Source organism: Humulus lupulus, chromosome 5 (genome assembly GCF_963169125.1).
Source record: "Humulus lupulus chromosome 5, drHumLupu1.1, whole genome shotgun sequence".
NCBI classification, from domain to species: Eukaryota; Viridiplantae; Streptophyta; class Magnoliopsida; order Rosales; family Cannabaceae; genus Humulus; species Humulus lupulus.
Window position 1 is genome coordinate 105,895,708 of NC_084797.1, and position 18,384 is coordinate 105,914,091.

Here is an 18,384-nt window from a genome sequence, read left to right on the forward strand (position 1 = left end):
CTTTTACACATTTTTTTATTCTACCTGAGTTATTTCCTTGTGCAGCTATATTTGCAAGGACAAAGCGATCTAAGACCCTTAGAGGCCAATATGAGACCTTGTCTAGTCTTCCTCCGACAGAGAAAGACTATCATCAGGTTATGAATGACGTTACCATGGTGGCCTGCAAGTTGATTAGCAAGGTCTAGACGTTGGCTCTTAGGACTCGATATTCTCTTCCTGTCATCCTCGAGCTCCCCCTCCTCAAGAAGCCTTGCCAGGCGATGAAGAAATTGAAGATAAGGAAGACGTGGCACTGTTGGTGGGAAAAAAGTGAGCTCCTGAGGATAATCAGGGGGCTGACCCAGAATGAGTTGTGTCCGGGGCAGCAGCCGGCCCTTCTGGCCAAGTTAACCCATACCCATACAAAGAGTTAGATCGGGCTGCTACCAGTTATAGACTAATTCGATTCAACCCTAACTAGCTCGTTAGTCATCATCATACCGATCTAGACCTAAACACAACCCTCCTCTAGTGTGTGGATCATTTTGTGATACGCTATGACCACATTTACCCTAAACGTAACATCGTGGTTGACAACACTCTCAATTTTAGGTCCACCATTTTTCAAGAGTATTATACAAACCGTAGGACTTGGCCTTCCTTGTGTTAGGGTGTATAAGTCCCTAGTTTTAGGAAGTACGTAGATGAGTCCATCCCCGAGGAAGGACATGAACCCCTTAGGACCCAGGAGGTCATAATTTTAGATTCTCCCCCACCTACATTAATCAAAGAGGTAGAGGTTGTGCCCAGCCAGGTCAATAACCCCGAGCTGATTGTAATAGATTCCTCCCTTAGCCTGGAGGGTAGGGTTCTTACTTCTTTAATCTGAATTCCTCGTTCGCTCTTTTTCAGATGAAGAGATGGAGCTGCCAGAAGCCCCAGGTTTGAGGGGTGCTTTTAAGGCTGGTGTGGCCGGAGCTGGTCCCGTGGTGAAGAGAGCCAGAGTGACAAAGAAAACAACTCTGAAGACTGGGGGTACCACCGAGTCTCTGGCTAAACAGAAAGGTGCCAGCTCCACCCAAGAGCAGCCACAAAAGAAACTCCCCTCAACTCTGGTTACAACAATCACGGTTCACCAAGCCCATCCTCCCCTTCCTCGTCATGTACCACCCTCAAATCCTTAAGTGATCCAAGGCGAGGCTCCAACCATCTAGATCCTGGTCAAGCCACTCGACCTGGAAAAAATCCCTGACGCTTTTCGGGGTACTATGTATGAGGTGGTAAACAATTTTGGCCAGCCATGCTAACAGAGCCCATGTCAGAGACATAAGGGCTATAGAGGAGCGTACTCCTGAGGACATCCTTGAATCTTTCATGGGGATGAACCTCACTGTGAGTCTTTCTCACTCTCCTAACTTATTTTTTTCTCTTTAGTATTTTTTTTATAAACTACCCTTGACTTGCCTAATTCTTTTCCAGTCTATCCTGGCTCAATTACGAGGAATAGCTCGGGTTAAAGCCAGGGACGAGGAACTCCAAGCTACCCTGAACGATGCTCAAGAGGGCGAACAGACTGCCAAAGCTGCCCTGGTTTCCTCCCAGGAGAGCGAGCGGTCTACAAAAGTTGCCTTTTCTGCCTCCCAGAATTAGGTCGTGAAGGTGAGTCGTCGCGTGTACAAGCTTCTGGCCGAAAAATGAAGAACTCAGGAAGAAGCTAAACGAGGTCGAGGTCAAGGCCAAGGAAGAAGTTGCACAGTCATCGACTTAAATGGAGGAGATGCTTTACCGTTGCTGGGCTTTCAACCAAGATGGAAACTTCTCCTTTATGCAGCCCGAGCGGTGAGAACCATATCTTGCTAGGTTAAAGATTCGGTTCTGACCGGAACCATCGGAGACCACCGAAGCCTCTAAAGCTGTTGAGGGAGATGGCGAGGAGGAGACTTCTCTGAAGCGAGCTGACGGACCTCAGTGATTTATTTTTCACTTTTATTTTTTTTTAGCTATTGTAACTAAGTACATTGGGGCCAAAACAATTGCCTTCAGGCTCACATCGAGATTTTTGAATATACATCAAACTTGTGATCTATTTGTATTTCCCTTAGTCTATTATTTTCTCATGTTTATGAATCCTTAGATTCTTGTACATTCGAAATCTTAGGGGTTGACTTTAGATCAAGATAGATCTTATTGATATCTTAGTTGTATCCAAGATTTTTCTCACTTATTTGCATCATACCTGTTAAGAATCAGGCCTCGCACCTGGTTATATCTAGGGTTATATAGATTTCTCAAACTTAGTTCGCATTTGGTCTTTTGAAAATACAAGCTTTAAAAAGGCGTTGAATAATCAATTTTTCCAAACTCTAAGTTTTAATCTTTATCTGAATAAGTTAACTCTCTTTAATTATGTGCCCCCAAGCAACTAGAACGTATAAACGTTCTTGGTTGTTTTTAGAAAGTGAGCTCATCATAATTGTAAAATCCTTTTAATTTAGACAAAATATTTTAAAATGTTTAAAGAAAATTAGTAACATATCTCCATATTGGTTTTTGGATTAATTAGCAATATTTTCAGCTGATTTTGTAATGTGAAAATATCTTTAAGTGTGAATATATTTGCTTCCTTATTTATCACAAATAATCAATTTTTGGTAAAAATATATTGTGCAAATATCTTGAGATTATTTTCAGGGATTATGTTTATTTTGGAATAAAGAAGGTGTCGAAAATAAACATGGTCAAAAGAAATGACCATGTTCATTCTGCCAGATAAAACTGATTACGTTGCTGACTCATCAGTTTCATTTTCTGTCGACACAAAATTCATCTGGCTGGCTGATTTCCTAAATCAAAGGAATTCAAAAATTGATTTCAAATACACCAGAAAATGATGGCTTTGGACGATTTCCCTGCCTATAAATATCTTGCCAAGGCCTTTGGAATTTTCACCTCTTCCATTTTGAATATTTGTAAACATTACGTTATTTTGAAGAGTGTCTTTATTTGTAGAGATTAAGTTTGTTCACCTTAATCTTTGTGAGAGTGCTGAGTGTACTTGTGGATATCTATCCAGTCCATTGTAAACAGATAGTGTCTATTGTGAACGTGTGCATAAGGATCTTTGGGAGAAGATTCTATCGAAGTCTCACTTCGGGAGGAAGTGTGCACTCGCTATTCTTTGAAGGGAGTTCAAGAGAATCAACGTTTCATCAAATCAGATTTGTAGAGAAGAGTACAACAAGATTGCGGCAATAGTTTAAGAGGAAGTCTTACATTGTTTAAGTCAATGCTTTTGTACACATTGTTTCTTTTCTAATTGGTTTATTCTCTGGGCGTGGCCCCAAGGAGTAGGTTATCCGAAAGGGTTTCTGAACCTTGTAAGAATTTGGTGTGTTCATTATTGTTTTGCACTGTCTATTTATTGTGTTCAGTTTCTGTCGTTACAAGTTCGGATTCTGACCCGATAGAACTGTTATCTGTGTAAACAGTTAATTACCATTCCGCACTTTAATTAATTCACATGGTTTAATTAATTGGGTAATTACTAAAAATGGAATTTCAATTGGTATCAGAGAGGGTCACTAAACTCTTAGTGCGATCATGTATTTTTCCGTTTGTTTTGTGCCTTGTGAAATGTCTATCTTTGCAGAAGGTGGATCTATAACTCGCCCTCCATTGTTGAATGATACAAATTATCCATACTGGAATGTAAGGATGAAAGCTTTTATCAAATCCCTTGAAGAAAGGGCTTAGAGATCAATATTGACCGGTTGGACACCACCTGTCGAGACAGATTCGAAATTCGGTAAGACACAGGTGAAATATGAACTTGAATGGTCTAATGAAGAAGATAAATAGTCAATTTATAATAATAAAGGTTTACATGCAATTTTTAATGGTGTTGGTAAGAGTTATAGAAAATTGATTTCATCTTGTGAGTCTGCCAAAGATGCTTGGGAAATCCTTCAAACTCAATTTGAAGGAACCACTGATGTTAAGCGATCTAGGCTTGTAATGTTGACCACAAGATTTGAAAACCTTCGCATGTCTGACAAAGAAACCCTCACTGAGTTTTATGAAGAATTGTCTGACATTGCTAATGAATATTTTTCTTTAGGAGAAAAATTGTTTGACTCTGTTTTGGTTAGGAAAATTGTTACATCTCTTCCTGACAGGTTTCAATCCAAGATCACAGCCATTGAGGAGGTAAAGAACCTTGACACCTTGAAAGTTTAGGAATTGATGGGATCTCTTCGAACTTTTGAACTTAATCAAAAGATTCGGCAACAGAAACCAATTACCGTGAAGGATAAATTGATTGCCTTGAAATCTTCCAAAGAGAAAATGGAAAGCTCAGATGAGGAAGATGATGATGAAATGATCTTGTAATCGAAAAAATTTAAGAAGTTTATGAAAAATATTGGTAACAAGAAAAACATGTCTAAATCCTCCAAAGGTAATAATTTTTCAAAACCTTTTGAATCTACTAATAATAAAGGTATTCAATTTAGGGAGTGTGAAGGTTTTGGACATATTCAAGCTGAATGTGCCAATACCTTACAGAAAAATAAGAAGGTCATGGCAGTCACTTGGAGTGACCAGGACTCTAAAAGTAGTGATGAGGAAGAAAAGTCTAATCTTGCCTTAACTTCTGTTTTTTCTTGCTTACCTCCTTCTGTGCAGGTGAATGAGAACCTTGTTTGTTTAAATAATACTATTTCAGCAGATGAGGGTTCCCATGGTGATTCGGATGAATCCAATTTGGATGAGGATTCTTTGAAAGAATCATACAAAACATGTATGATCAATGGTTGAAAGTATGTTCAGATAATCATTTGATGGCAAACAATAACAAAGTTCTCAAGAAGATAAATGAAGAACTTGACTCTCTTGTTAAAAAATATGAAATTAAGATTGTTGCTAAAGATTCTGAAATTAATCGTTTGTCTAATGAAGTTGATAAAATTGTGAAAGGTGTCAAATTGCTTAATCATAGATCTATGGTTTTGGATGATGTTCTGCTTGCAGGTCAAAAAGCTTGTGATTTTTCTAGGTTAGGATCAAATGGATCTAAACCTAAAGGAAAAACAATTTATATTTCTGGAAATCTTCCTATTGTTTCGACAACTGACCTTTCTGCAAGAACAACTCAAACTCATGTGGAATCATCTTTTCATTCTATCACAACACATGAGAAACAGACCAGAAATTTCGAGAATAAAAAAACTGGTCATTTTATTCCAAGTTGCAATTTCTGTGGAGTGAAAGGTCATATTTGACCTAAATGTTTTACCTTGATGAATTTTCTTCACAAAAAATTCTTTAATCATCATGGTAATTTGAGACAAATGCCATTGAAGCAAAGGACTCCACCTAAGAAAGTTTGGGTGAAGAAAAATAAATTCAAATGTCTTGCTGCCTTTACTTGTCTTAGAACATGTGCTTCTAACTCTTGGTTTTTTGATAGTGGCTGTTCAAGGCATATGACAGGTAACAAAAGCATACTCACTGACTTCAAGACTTTGAAAAATGGGGAAGTCACATTTGGAGATGGTATGTCTTGTAAGGTACTTGGTAGTGGCACTCGAAATTCTGAAGGACTACCAAAGTTACAAAATGTTCTTTTGGTTGATGGACTTAAAACTAATCTAATTAGTATAAGTCAAATTTGTGACCAAGACTTGTTTGTCCCAGTTCGGCCCTAACACACCGTCCTTTAGATCTTTATCTGCTAAAAATACCCTTCAGAGAACCAGATCACCTAATCCAATTCTGTGTCCCTTAACCTATTAATTGAAATAACGAGTGATCTTCTGTTGATAATGGACGAGCTGCAATTGTGATGACTCTCATTTTTCTTTGATTAGATTGAGGGATGCACTGAGTAGCTCGTGATTATGATCTTGATCAAAGGTATTTTGTCTGTGAGTCGTTACCATTGCCTCAATTGGGAGCATAGCCTCGCTTCCAAATATTAGGGTAAAATGAGTATGTCGCATGGAGGTTCTATGTGAGATCTGGTAAACCAGAGTACTTGTGGGAGCTACTCGAGCCATAATCCCTTGGCCTCATCTAGTCTTTTCTTCAATCTTTCCTTCAAAGTTTTGTTTGCGGCCTCGACCTGCTCATTGGCTTGTGGGTATGCTACCGACGAGAAACTCTTGGTTATGCCATATTTTTCACAAAAGTCTGTGATGAGATTACTATCAAACTGAGTTCTGTTGTCTGATAAGATCTTTTAAGGGAGTCAACATATGATATTCTTTATAATAAAATCTAGGACTCTCTTCGAGGTGATAGTTTCCAATGGCTCAGCCTCTACCCATTTCGTCAAATAATCGATTGCAACTACTGCATAATGAACTCCTCATTTTCCTGTTGGATGGGAACCGATTAAGTCAATTCCCCATCTGCAAATGGCCAAGGGGAAGAAATCATGGTTAGCTCGATTGGAGCAGCTCTGGCAACTATGAAAAAATGTTGGAATTTGTCACACTTGCACATATGAGATCAAGTCCTTTGTCAAAGTGGGCGAAAAATAGCCCTGCCTCAGTACCATTAGAGCTAGGTTTTGCCCCCTAGCATGATCTCCGCAAAAGCCTTCGTGTATTTCTTGCAAGAAAGTCTGTGCTTCCTCGGGCAGAACACATCCCAGGAGGGGCAACGAATGCCCTCGTCAATAATGGATCCCCTCAATCATAACATACCTTGGAGTTTGATACAGAAGCTTTCTCGCATCCTTCCTATCATCAGGTAGTCTTCCAGTTGTGAGGTACTCCACTATGGGAGTCATCCAGGTCAGTTTTATGTCAATCATTCTGACCTCAACCATTCCTGCTACTGTACTTGGGCTTTCCAGGAACTCCACCAGAATTGTATTCAATGTATCTACCTCTTTGGTGGTAGCAAGTTGAGCAAGAGCATCAGGATTGGAATTCTGCTCGCGAGGTACTTGCTCAACAGAGCTAAACTCAAACTCAGACAACTCTCCCTTTACCTTAGTGAAATAGGTCACCATCTTGATGCCTCAAGCTTGGTATTCTCCCAATATCTGATTGACCACGAGCTGAGAATCACTATAACATTGGATGGCTTTTTCCTTGAGCTCTTTTGCCAACCTTAGCCCTACCAGTAGGGCCTCACATTCTACTCTGTTGTTGGATGCTTCAAACCTGACATGAGGGTTTTATGGAATCGATGTCCTTCTGGTGAGATTAAGATTATCCCAGCTCCCGATCCGTTTTCGTTAGACGATCCATCAACAAAAATTTTCCATAGTTCCTGCATCGGCTCCCTTCTCAGCTCGTCTAGAAAACCTGTGCACGCAGCCACAAAATCAGCAAGGGCATGGCTCGTGATTGTCGTTCGTGGCATGTATAATATCTTGAACTTGCCTTAATGGTTGGTCGGTTAAGACATGAATAGAATGGGATAGAAAGTATGCCTTGAGCTTCCTTGAAGCCAAAATGAGACAGAACGCGAGTTTTTCTATCAATGGGTATCGTGATTCAGCTTTCATAATATACAGGTTTCTGCGCCCTATTTTCTTCTCGAACTACACAGCATTGACTGCATTTTCTATCACGGCCAAGTAAAGAAACAAACATTCTCTGGATGTTGGTTTTGATAGTACGGGGGTTTCAGTTAGGTGTGTTTTTAGGCCATCAAATGCTTGTTTGCATCCTTTAGTCCATTAAAATGTCATATTTCCCTGAGCAAGTTATAGAATGGTAGACACTTGTTAGTGGATTTTGAAAGGTATTTGTTTAAAGATGCTACCTTTAGAGTTAGTCTCTGTACTTCCTTATGCGACTTGGGCAAAGGAAATTCTTACAACGACATGATTTTTTCTAGATTCACCTCTATCCCCCTCGTGTTAACTATAAACCCCAGAAACTTTCCCGACGTAACTCCGAAAGTGATCTTCTGGGATTCAGCTTCATGTTGTACTTTCTCAATATGCGAAAACATTCTTCCAGGTCGGATACATGGTTACTGGAAGTCTTTCATTTGAGGAGCATATCATCGACATACACCTCCATGTGTTCTCCCGATCTGGTTATCGAATATTTTGTTGACCAACAGTTGGTACGTAGCTCCAACATTTTTTAGCCTGAATGGCATAAATTTGTAGCAATATACATTATGATCGGTTATAAAACTGGTGTGCTCTTGCTCTGCAGGGTTCATTGTGATATGGTTATATCAAGAATATGCATCCACAAAAGACATAAGCTCGTGACCAGCCGTGACATCTACCAACTAATCAAATATTGGTAGTGGGAAACAATCCTTGGGACAAGCCTTGTTGAGGTTGAAGAAATCGATACAAGTTCTCCACTTCCCATTTGGCTTCGGGACCAGAATGGGGTTAGCAACCCAAATCGGGTATTTTTCTTCAGTGATAAATCCGCATTTAAGTAAGCGAGCCACTTCTTCCTCTAATGTTTCAAATCTTACTGTCCCTAAAAGCCTCCATTTTTGGGACTATGCAGGAAAATTCTTGTCAAAGTTTAAATTATGCATTAACATACTCAGACTGATCCCCACCACATCCTTGTGCGACCAAGCGAAAACATCTATATTCTTCCTTAGGAACTCGACCAGCTCCTTCTTCCTTTCAACTTCAAGATTTTTTCCAATTTCGATAACTCTTGATGGTTCTTCTGGGTCGATGTTGATTTCCTCTAGCTCTTCTATTTCTTTAAGCTCATATATGTCTTCACCTACCCATGGATCAATGTCCACCTATTGGGTGTCCTCATCGTTTCCTTCTGGAGGTCCTTTCGTCCTACGGGTAATTTCCATTACCCAAGACTCCTCATCTCCTTCACCTATAACAATCGCCTGCTGCCCATGTTGTGATTTCCCTTCATTGCAATGTAGTAGCATTCTCTGGCACACGTACTGGTCTCCTCTTACTATACATATTCCCAAGGTTGAAGGGAGCTTCATTGCTAGGTGTCAGATCGAGGTGATGGCTTCAAAAGCCATCAGTACGGGTCATCCCAAAATCGCGTTTTACACAGTCGAACAATTGATTACAACGAACTCAAGTATTTTAGAGACCATTTGTGACTCTTCTCCCAATGTAACCACCAGTCCGATTGTCCCTATGGTTGTTTTTCTTCACTGGAAAATCCATACAGAGTCATTGAGATCGCCTTCGAATCGGTTACGGACAATCCCATCTTTTCTAGGGTGCAGCCAAAAAGCACATTTACGAAACTTCCGTTATCCACTAGTATCCTTCATAGCCTTCTGTTAGCGAGTTTCACGGTTACCACCAGCAGGTCATTATGTAGGAATTTAACATGGCTAGCATCCTCTTTCATGAAAATGATTGGTTTTTTTTTTCACCGATGCTGTTTTGATAACCGCTGCTCCAGGACAAACTCCACACCATTATGACTTTTCAACTCATTAATATACCTCTTTTGGGCCACGTTGCTCGTGCCTGCCAAATGAGGTCCTCCGACAATAGTAGTTATATCTCCTCCTACTATCGAGGGGAGGGTCGACCTGATTCATATGAGCTCCAGGCTAACTTATCAGGGCTTCCGGAGCTGGATAAAGATTTTGCCTAGCAGGTTGATTGGGAATTACCCATTTTCGAGCGTACTGGGCTAATGGTCCAGCCTGAATGAGAGTCTCAATCTCATCCTTCAGCTGCCGCCAATCATCGATGTTATGATCGATGTCGTTGTGGAATCAGCAAAACTTTGAGGGGTCTCTCTTCATCCTTTGATGCCTTAGAGGTTCTGGCTTCTTCCATGGGAGGTGATTAGAATTTTCCAGGAAGATATGTTCCCACATGTCAGTTAGGTCAATGTTGGTGTCATAAACAGGCTTGAATTTCTCCAAAGACTTGTTCTTCTTTGTGTCGTTCTGGTCTCCCTCACCATTCCCCTTCCTCTTGTTGTTCCCTGCTTGGTTATTCAGGGTAACAAGTTGCACTATAGCTGCGACATCCGTTACCATTCCAACAGGTTGGATAAGGGCCTGGCTGGTTCCTGAGACAACACATTGTGCCTCTTCCAAGTTTATCCATTCCTGAGATCGGGCCAAGAATTCATCTACACTTTTAATTCTTTTTCATTGAAGTTCTAGCAATAGGTCGCCTCCCACCAGGATTCCTATCCGCATCGCCATGACCTTGGAGCTATCATCAGTGTCCCTAGCTCGTCTTACAACATTGGAAAATTTTCCCATATATGCTTTCAATGATTCACCAGGTTGTTGTTTTACATTGGCCAAAGAATCAGCCTCTACACAAGCTGCCTATGAAGCTCGAAATGTCTCTTAAACTTGAAAGACAACTTCTTCAACAAGTTTATCGCGTGCTTCTTGTATTGTTTAAACCACTGTCTGGCAGGTGCGACCAGTATCACATGGAACATGATACACCTTAGATCGAGCTCGAAATTATGATCCATCATCATTGTGTTGAACATCCCGAGGCGATCGGATGAATCGGTGTTTCCATCAAATTTCGGCATGTTTGGCATCCTAAAGCTAATAGGATACGTAACTGCTGCAATGTTTGGAGTGAAAGGTTCGAGCTCTTCATCTGAGTCGCAATCATCTGCCCCCTTTCCAGATAAGAGCCTCTTCATCTGTTCCTCCATCAAGGCTAGCCACTCAAGGGTTATGTCCTTGGTCTGTAGGTTAGCTGGGGGCTGTTCAGCAGCTCCCATCATATTATACGTGTTTGATGGGTTGTTGTCCCTCAAAGTTCGAGCATGGTTAAGTGGGACAATCACATTGTTGCGTACTATAGATGGACCTCCCTCATGTCGAGTATAACTAACATCCTTGTTATGAGCTAGATACGTTCTTTGTGAGTTCAAATGATTACACAGGTTGGGTTGTGGATCATACTGCGGACTTTGTGTTGAGCTTAGATGATTCCTCAAGTTGCTTTCAGACCTGTCTCCATGTTGGCTCCCTGTCCAATAACTTCCATTTGAAAAATTTACAGCCTGCGGCTGAGATCAAGGACCTGGATACTCAGCACGTGCCTGAGGGGGGTAAGTATCTACGGATAGGGGAGGATTTCTCCTACTATTTCCATGAGCTAGAGCATCTTGTTGTGGGTGAGGTGGTGTAGGATTTCGAACCAGTGATGGCGGATGCCCAATTGGTGATGCTATCCTCATTCCATCAGGATGAACTAAATTAGTCTGCCTCAGCTCTATCCCAATGTCCTGAGTTCTCTATGCCTGAGGTTCTTATCGTAGCACAGGAGAATTTTCTGGAGCATTTTTCCTCCATGAACTTGTCCCAACCTTCCCTGGTGGGTTGTTGTGGGCACTCCTGGGAAATTGTGAAGAAGGCATAGAGCTGGGGGTCGCAGGTCTGACTGACCGACGGACATACTGATGATGATCCCTATGATGACCAATGGGCTGAGCACTCCTGTGGTTTCCCTCTGAAGGCATAGAGCTTAGAGTGGTGGTCCTACAAAACGACTAGGTTTAGAACATTTATTCCTATAGGACTTATGAGACCCACTTTGCCTCTTTCCGACATTATTTTCGGTTGCAAGAGAGGGTAACTGAGCCAAGATCTCTTCGATTTTTCTGTTTGCCCGAGCGATATGGCTCAATTAGGTGTTTTCCATCTCTACGATAGTCAAATATCATGGATTAGGATTTAGCGGGAATGATGTTGAACTCCCAGCGTCGTCCTAACCCACCAGTTGCTTTCCAGGACATTGTTGAACATCTGGGCCCCTTTCAGCGAGAACAGCAGTATGATGGGCCTCCTGCCCACCAGGCTGCTCCATGTCATTTTGATGCATCGATCAAGTGAGCACCATGATGAATGTTAACTGAAACTTGTGAAACACTAATTTCCTCTCAATGAAAGCCCCCAAACTATTGATGCAGTTTTTCGCCAACAATCGATTAAGAAATCTAATTGGGATATTAGTGCTAAATTATAAACCATAACGACAAAATAAGAATCCTCTCGTACACACACAATTTTTACGTGATTTAGTGGTTAAATTCCACCTAGTCCACGTGACAGTATTATTACTTTTCTCTCACAATTTGTACAGAGTTTTAGTAATACAAAAATGGCCTCCTCTTTCCCTATCCATTATTCCTAATATTTGTAGAGGAATTTCCTTGATAGATTTGGGTATCCGCGTAAATAAATAAGTTATACATTTAATAAAGGTTATTCCATTTACATGGGATATGATTTGGTAATGAAATAGAATATACTTCCGATATCTCGAATAATAAATAATATATATGCAATACAGTCTGGGCATTAATGAGCGTATTACGAGCCTTCGAATCTTTTGGGATCCTTTAGTATGCATTTTGTCCAGGTTTCTACGAGCTTAATATCTCACCTGAGCTCGTGTTCAAAGACTATCTAAACCATAGCTAGTTTTAAGTTCAGGGCACCCAAATTTCGATCTGGCCATTATAGGTCTCGAACTCGATTGTCACTACAAGAAAAAACAGTATTCATAACACTTAAAAAGTGCTATCTGGGACTATTGATAGCACTTCTGAAAATGCTAACGTAGCCCATGTTATTAAAAGTCCAGTCTTTTCTATAACATTTTTTGAATGTTATGTTCGGTGTTATCTTAAACTATTCAATAACACATTTTTAGGTGCTATAATATTCAAATAATAACATTTAGATAGAGTTTTTTATTATAAATTTGAAGTTTAATCTTGTATTTTTTTCATAACACTTTTCAACTGTTACATTTGATTATTTTGATAACATTTTTAGTTTGTTATATTATATAAACCATAACGATTTTTTACGCTTATAATATGCTTTTAAATCATAACATATAGTAATAAAATTTTAAATTTTATTTTGATAAGTATACTTATATGGTTTTTTTTTTAATTAAAAGATTTTCATTATTGTATTTTGATAAAAAAAAATTCAAAATTAATCATAAAATGTAATTCTTAATAGATTGATAAACCATAAGTATTACATTAAACAATAACTAATTCAAACCATGAATGTGTCTACTTCATGAGATCTTAGTTCTAACTTAAGTTTGAAAGCATAACATAATAAAGTTTTATAATCTTGAACAATTTTTACTTCAAAAATGAAAAATAGAAACATTACAAGATACACAAAAGTAAACCATGCGTGAAACTTGCTCCATCCTTCAATTCATCATCATTTGTGCACTTGTCTTTGTTGTGAGTCCATTTGTTTAGCTACAACAAAATTTAAATAAGTAATGCTTCAACTTAAAGTTATAGTAAACTAAAAGAGTACATAAAAGACATTAATTACCTAATTATAACTTTATCAGCTGGCCATGCAATTATACTACCTACAGCATCTTCTATAGTAGACATAATTGTTGAAGGCCTCCACAGAAATGCATCATTCTTTCTCACAAGATCTATCCCCACTTTCATAGCATTAGGCCCAAGAGGAACATGGTGAACCTCATCCTTTGGGTCACTTGAGATAAAATAACCTTCTGCAATAATTTCTCCAGATCCAATCCAATATAATATTTTGCATTTTGAGCCAAATGTGTGGTTCTTGACACTCTAACAATATATCAATATAACAAATTCAGCAGCAGTAAATGATTTTATATTAAATATTATATGTTTTAGATTTTATCATTTTCATATAATTAGTATCATAATTACCTGAGTGGAATGAACATGAGAATTTGATTGAACATTGACATTTGATTGCTCCTCGCTCTGAGAAGATGTATTCTATTTACAAGTAAGATAGAAAGACATGAATTCAACATCAAAATTAAAAAAAATACAAAAGTAAAGACTAACCAAAATATTAAACATGAATCTTAGTTATTATTGCAATTCAGCCACATGAAAATATAGTTTCAACATCAAAATACTTACTTGATTTTTCATTAAAGAAACAATGAGTTGCTCCATGTGTTGCATTTTGTCATTCAAATTTTTGCATTGACCTTCTATCTGTATCAAATGGTCATCTCTTTCTGACACAATTTGCAACTTTGACCGAGTAACCCCTCTTCCGAAAGCTCTCATGTATGAATTTTTTTCAGGACCAAGGACTTTTGTGAGGATGTCTTCATTAACACTTGTAGTTGAAGACATAGCAGGATCTTTCTTATATTCTTCAACCAAATCCTTCAAAAATAAATAGTATCAATAAATGTATTCAAACAAATGAGTAAGTTAAAACTAAAGTCACATGATTTTGAAAGGGCAAGGTGTATACAAAAGCTTCAGCCACTTCTGAATTTACTGGTTCGCCATTTTTCTTCTTATGTGCTTTGGTCCAAACATCAACTCTAGAAGGTGGTGTATTGGTTTCACTATGGTTCATCTATCAAAATAAGAAAATAAATTAAAAAAATATCTAAACCAAATTCTATAATAAAACAACTGTAAATATGTTTGGCTTTACCAATTCATCAATCAATCTTGCATAACCTTTGCGACTACAAGTGTGGGGTAGTTGCTTTGTCCGTATTTTTTTGAATTTCTCGCTTGTAGCCTAAGAATATAAAGTTAATAGAGACATTAAACTATAAATTTTAATCATAAATATATTTGGTTATAAGATGTTAAGAATAAAATACCTTAAACTCAGCACTATTTTTTTCCTTAACAAAACTTTTCCACTCATTCATAGATTTAATATTATCAGGCTTTAGTTTCAATCTTGCTTCTTCATTTGGTGCATTTGTTATTTTAGTAACTAGCCTTGATTTCGAAGCTCTCCAAAGATCTGCCATACTTTTGAATATATAGGTCTTTTGCCAATCTTTGTCAACCTTATATCTTGCCTAGTAAAATTAATAATAGGTTAGTATTAATGTAAATGAATTTCAACAAATTTCATGTTCAATGCATAAAACCTGAGTATATATACTTGAATAGATTTCCATAAGACCTCTTTCATTCCTAGAGGAATCTTCCTCCAATCTTTTATTGTTACTGGTACAATTTCTCTAACAAGTGCACCCAAAAATGAAGACAAAGATATTAATGTTGCACCTATTGGTTGTCCCTTTGAGTTAAACTTAACTTCCAAATGACCATCACTGTCTATTGCAATAGACTTCATTTTACTAGGGCCTCTAGTTCTCTTTTGGGTAATAGGTGCAACAACTTCTTCAGGTAGTTCTTGTTCGTCAGGCAAGTTTTCAACAATTGTGTCTGGCAAGTTTTCAACAATTGTTTCATTTGGGTTTTCTGGGATTTGTAGGCGTTGTGATTTTGTTGTGGCTGTTGGTGAGATGGCATGGTCATTTGAAGGACTAATTTCTACTTCAACCACTCTTTTAATAGATCCCCTAGTGGCTGTCTTTGAAGCTAAGAATGGAGAAATTAGGTCATTAGTAGGTGGTCTCACTATTTTTTCAAGAGAGTCTATTGGTTGTTCAACCTCAAATAGATTTTTAAGAGATCTCCTTGTCACAGGGGAGATGGGTACTTCTTCTTCATCAGAAGAGTCATTTCTTACAATCATTCTACGTGTATTTTTCTTTGGAGACACATCCTTAGTATATCTCTCTTCAACAACCTTATCCATTTCCAAATTTAGTCTAAAGCTCTTCCTCTTTTCATTGAGGAGTTTAACTAATTTTCCTGTAGGTATGTGTTTTGGCCTCTTTCCTTTTGTAGATGGAGGTGACATATCTTGTACTTGGCAAACTCTTTGACTAGTTTCTGATCAACCGTTTCTATAATTAGTAAGATTTTTGATGAGTTGCAAAAATCATATATAACAACATATTATCAATTATCACAAAAAAAACATATAATAAAAGTCTGAAAGAAAGAAATAAATAGTCATTCTTGGCATCAAAGACATGTTTTCAAGAGTTCTTCGCTAAAAATACACAAATAAGAAACAACCAATTAATAAGCTAAAGTATAAACTGAAATTTCCATTGATTACAACTTTGAATGTCAAGTGCAACATCTTCTACAATTTACAAAAAACACAACAATAATCAAACTAATATACCCTCACAATCATCTCTAACATATTGTTCATCTTCCACTACATTATATAACCTAGATTCAGTAACTTCAGACATTACAGGCATGAATTCTTGCTCATCATAATTTTCCATGTCATAAAAACCTCTAGGGGGTGCCCTAATCACCACATACCAATTGGAAGAATCATGTTCTCTTGAGTAGAAGACTTGTTTAGCTTGTGAGGCTAAAATAAAAGGGTCTCTACCAATAGACCATTGACTTTGGTGTAGATTAACTAAAGTGAGACTATCCTCCACCCTAACACCGTTAGGGACATTTGCCCAATCACATTTGAAAATTGGAATCTGAACTATATAGTAATCTAACAAGATTATCTCCCTTATAACCCCATAGTATGAAACTAAATTAGGAACTTGAGATACATCTTTGGCACTAGATCTACACATAGTTGTAGCTTCAATTGAGACACCACTATTCTTTGTGGACTTCTCAATGTCATGTACATGGAATCTTTGACCATTGATAATATATCCAGTGTAAGAAGCAGCATGTTTTCTGGGTCCATATGCTAGCCATTTCAACAAATCAGTTTCATCACAAGTTGAGGAATGCATAGGAACCTATACAAAAAATAGTATGACATTGTTAATTTTCTTAATGATATTTAAAACAACTGATATGAACCAGTTAGTTTGCATTAATTTACCTTTTCCTTCATCCATGTTGAAAAAGTTTGTATATGTTTCTTCCAAAGTAATCCACTATTTCTCTCATATATTTTTTTTGTTTTTTTCAACTCCTCTAAGTGAATCCTAATTTATAGGACCAATGAGTTAGTATTACTACATTTTTAATAAAAAAAAAAAAATATTTCTAATATCAGACACTTACTCTAGAAAAGGCTCCACAACAGATGTATTTAACAGAATGTATCGATGTGCAATTTCTAACAACTCATCTGTCAATATAATTTCTTTCCTCCTAGAAATTGGACGACCTTCAAGTATCACATCATTTGACCACTCTTCATTTCGACCTTCTTTTGTGTTTAGTTCAATTGAATGGTCAGTGAATTCATTACAAAAGCTCACACACTCATCTGCAAGATAACACTCTGCAATACAACCTTCAGGCCTTGCTCGATTTCTGACATAATCTTTCAATATCTTCATGCGTCTATTAATCACACAATTGCTCATCATTAATAGAATGTTCACATAAACTAATAAGAATAAACAAAACAATTAAGTCTTAGTGATTCACCTCTCAAATGGATACATCCATCGAAATTGGACTGGTCCACATAGTCGTGCTTCTCGTCCGATATGAACCACTAAGTGAATCATGACATCAAAAAATGATGGTGGAAAGAATCTCTCTAGTAAGCATAAAGTTTCAATAACATCATTTTCTAATGTCATTATGCTTTCCCTATCAAGAACACGTTGACATATTCGATTAAAGAACGTGCATAATCTTATTATAGCATCTCTTGGACCCAATGGCATCAATCCTTTTATAGCCACCGGTAGTAATTGTTGCATCAAAATGTGGCAATCGTGTGACTCAAGGCCCATGAGCTTGCATTGTTCCATTGAAACACAATTTCGAATATTTGAACTATATCCATCAGGTACTTTCAATGAGAACAACCTTTTACAAAATAATTCTTTCTCAAGCTTTGATAGTGTGTGTAAAGCTGCAGGAAGATAGGTTCTAGTCCCCTTCTCTTGTGGGTGTAATGCACTCCTAATACCCATATGTTGCAAATCCAAGCGAGCTTTTAGTCCATCTTTACTTTTTCCAGCAACATCTAGCAATGTATTACAGATGCTTTCACAAACATTTTTCTCTATGTGCATCACATCCAAATTGTGACGAACATACAATTCCTAAAAAAATTGCAAAAGAAATAACTAATGAAATTCCTCCAAAAACAATAATTTACACACAAAAAATTTAGAGTAGTAAGAATGTGCTAACCTTCCAATAAGGTAACTGAAAAAATATGGATCGTTTTTTCCACATTTCTTTTGAATCATTTTGTTTCCTTTTCTTTGAAGTGGATTTTCCCCAAACATTCACAAAATCTTTAAGGTGTTCAGCAATTGTAGTCCCATTCATGATTCTTGGGGGATTTCCATGCTCAACTTCTCCATCAAACCAACTTCTTTTACTCCGAAATGGATGGTCTTCTTTAAGAAATTTCCGATGACCTCGATATGAAAACTTCCCACTATGTTTTAGCCACTCTGAATGAGTACCATAACCACATAGGGGACAACTAAAACATCCCTTATTTTTACAACCAGCAAGGTTCCCGTATGCTGGAAAATCTTGGATTGTCCACATCAAAATAGCCCGCAACTTGAAATTTGTATTGTCCAATGCATCATGAGCATCAACACCCTCATTCCATAATAATTTCAAGTCC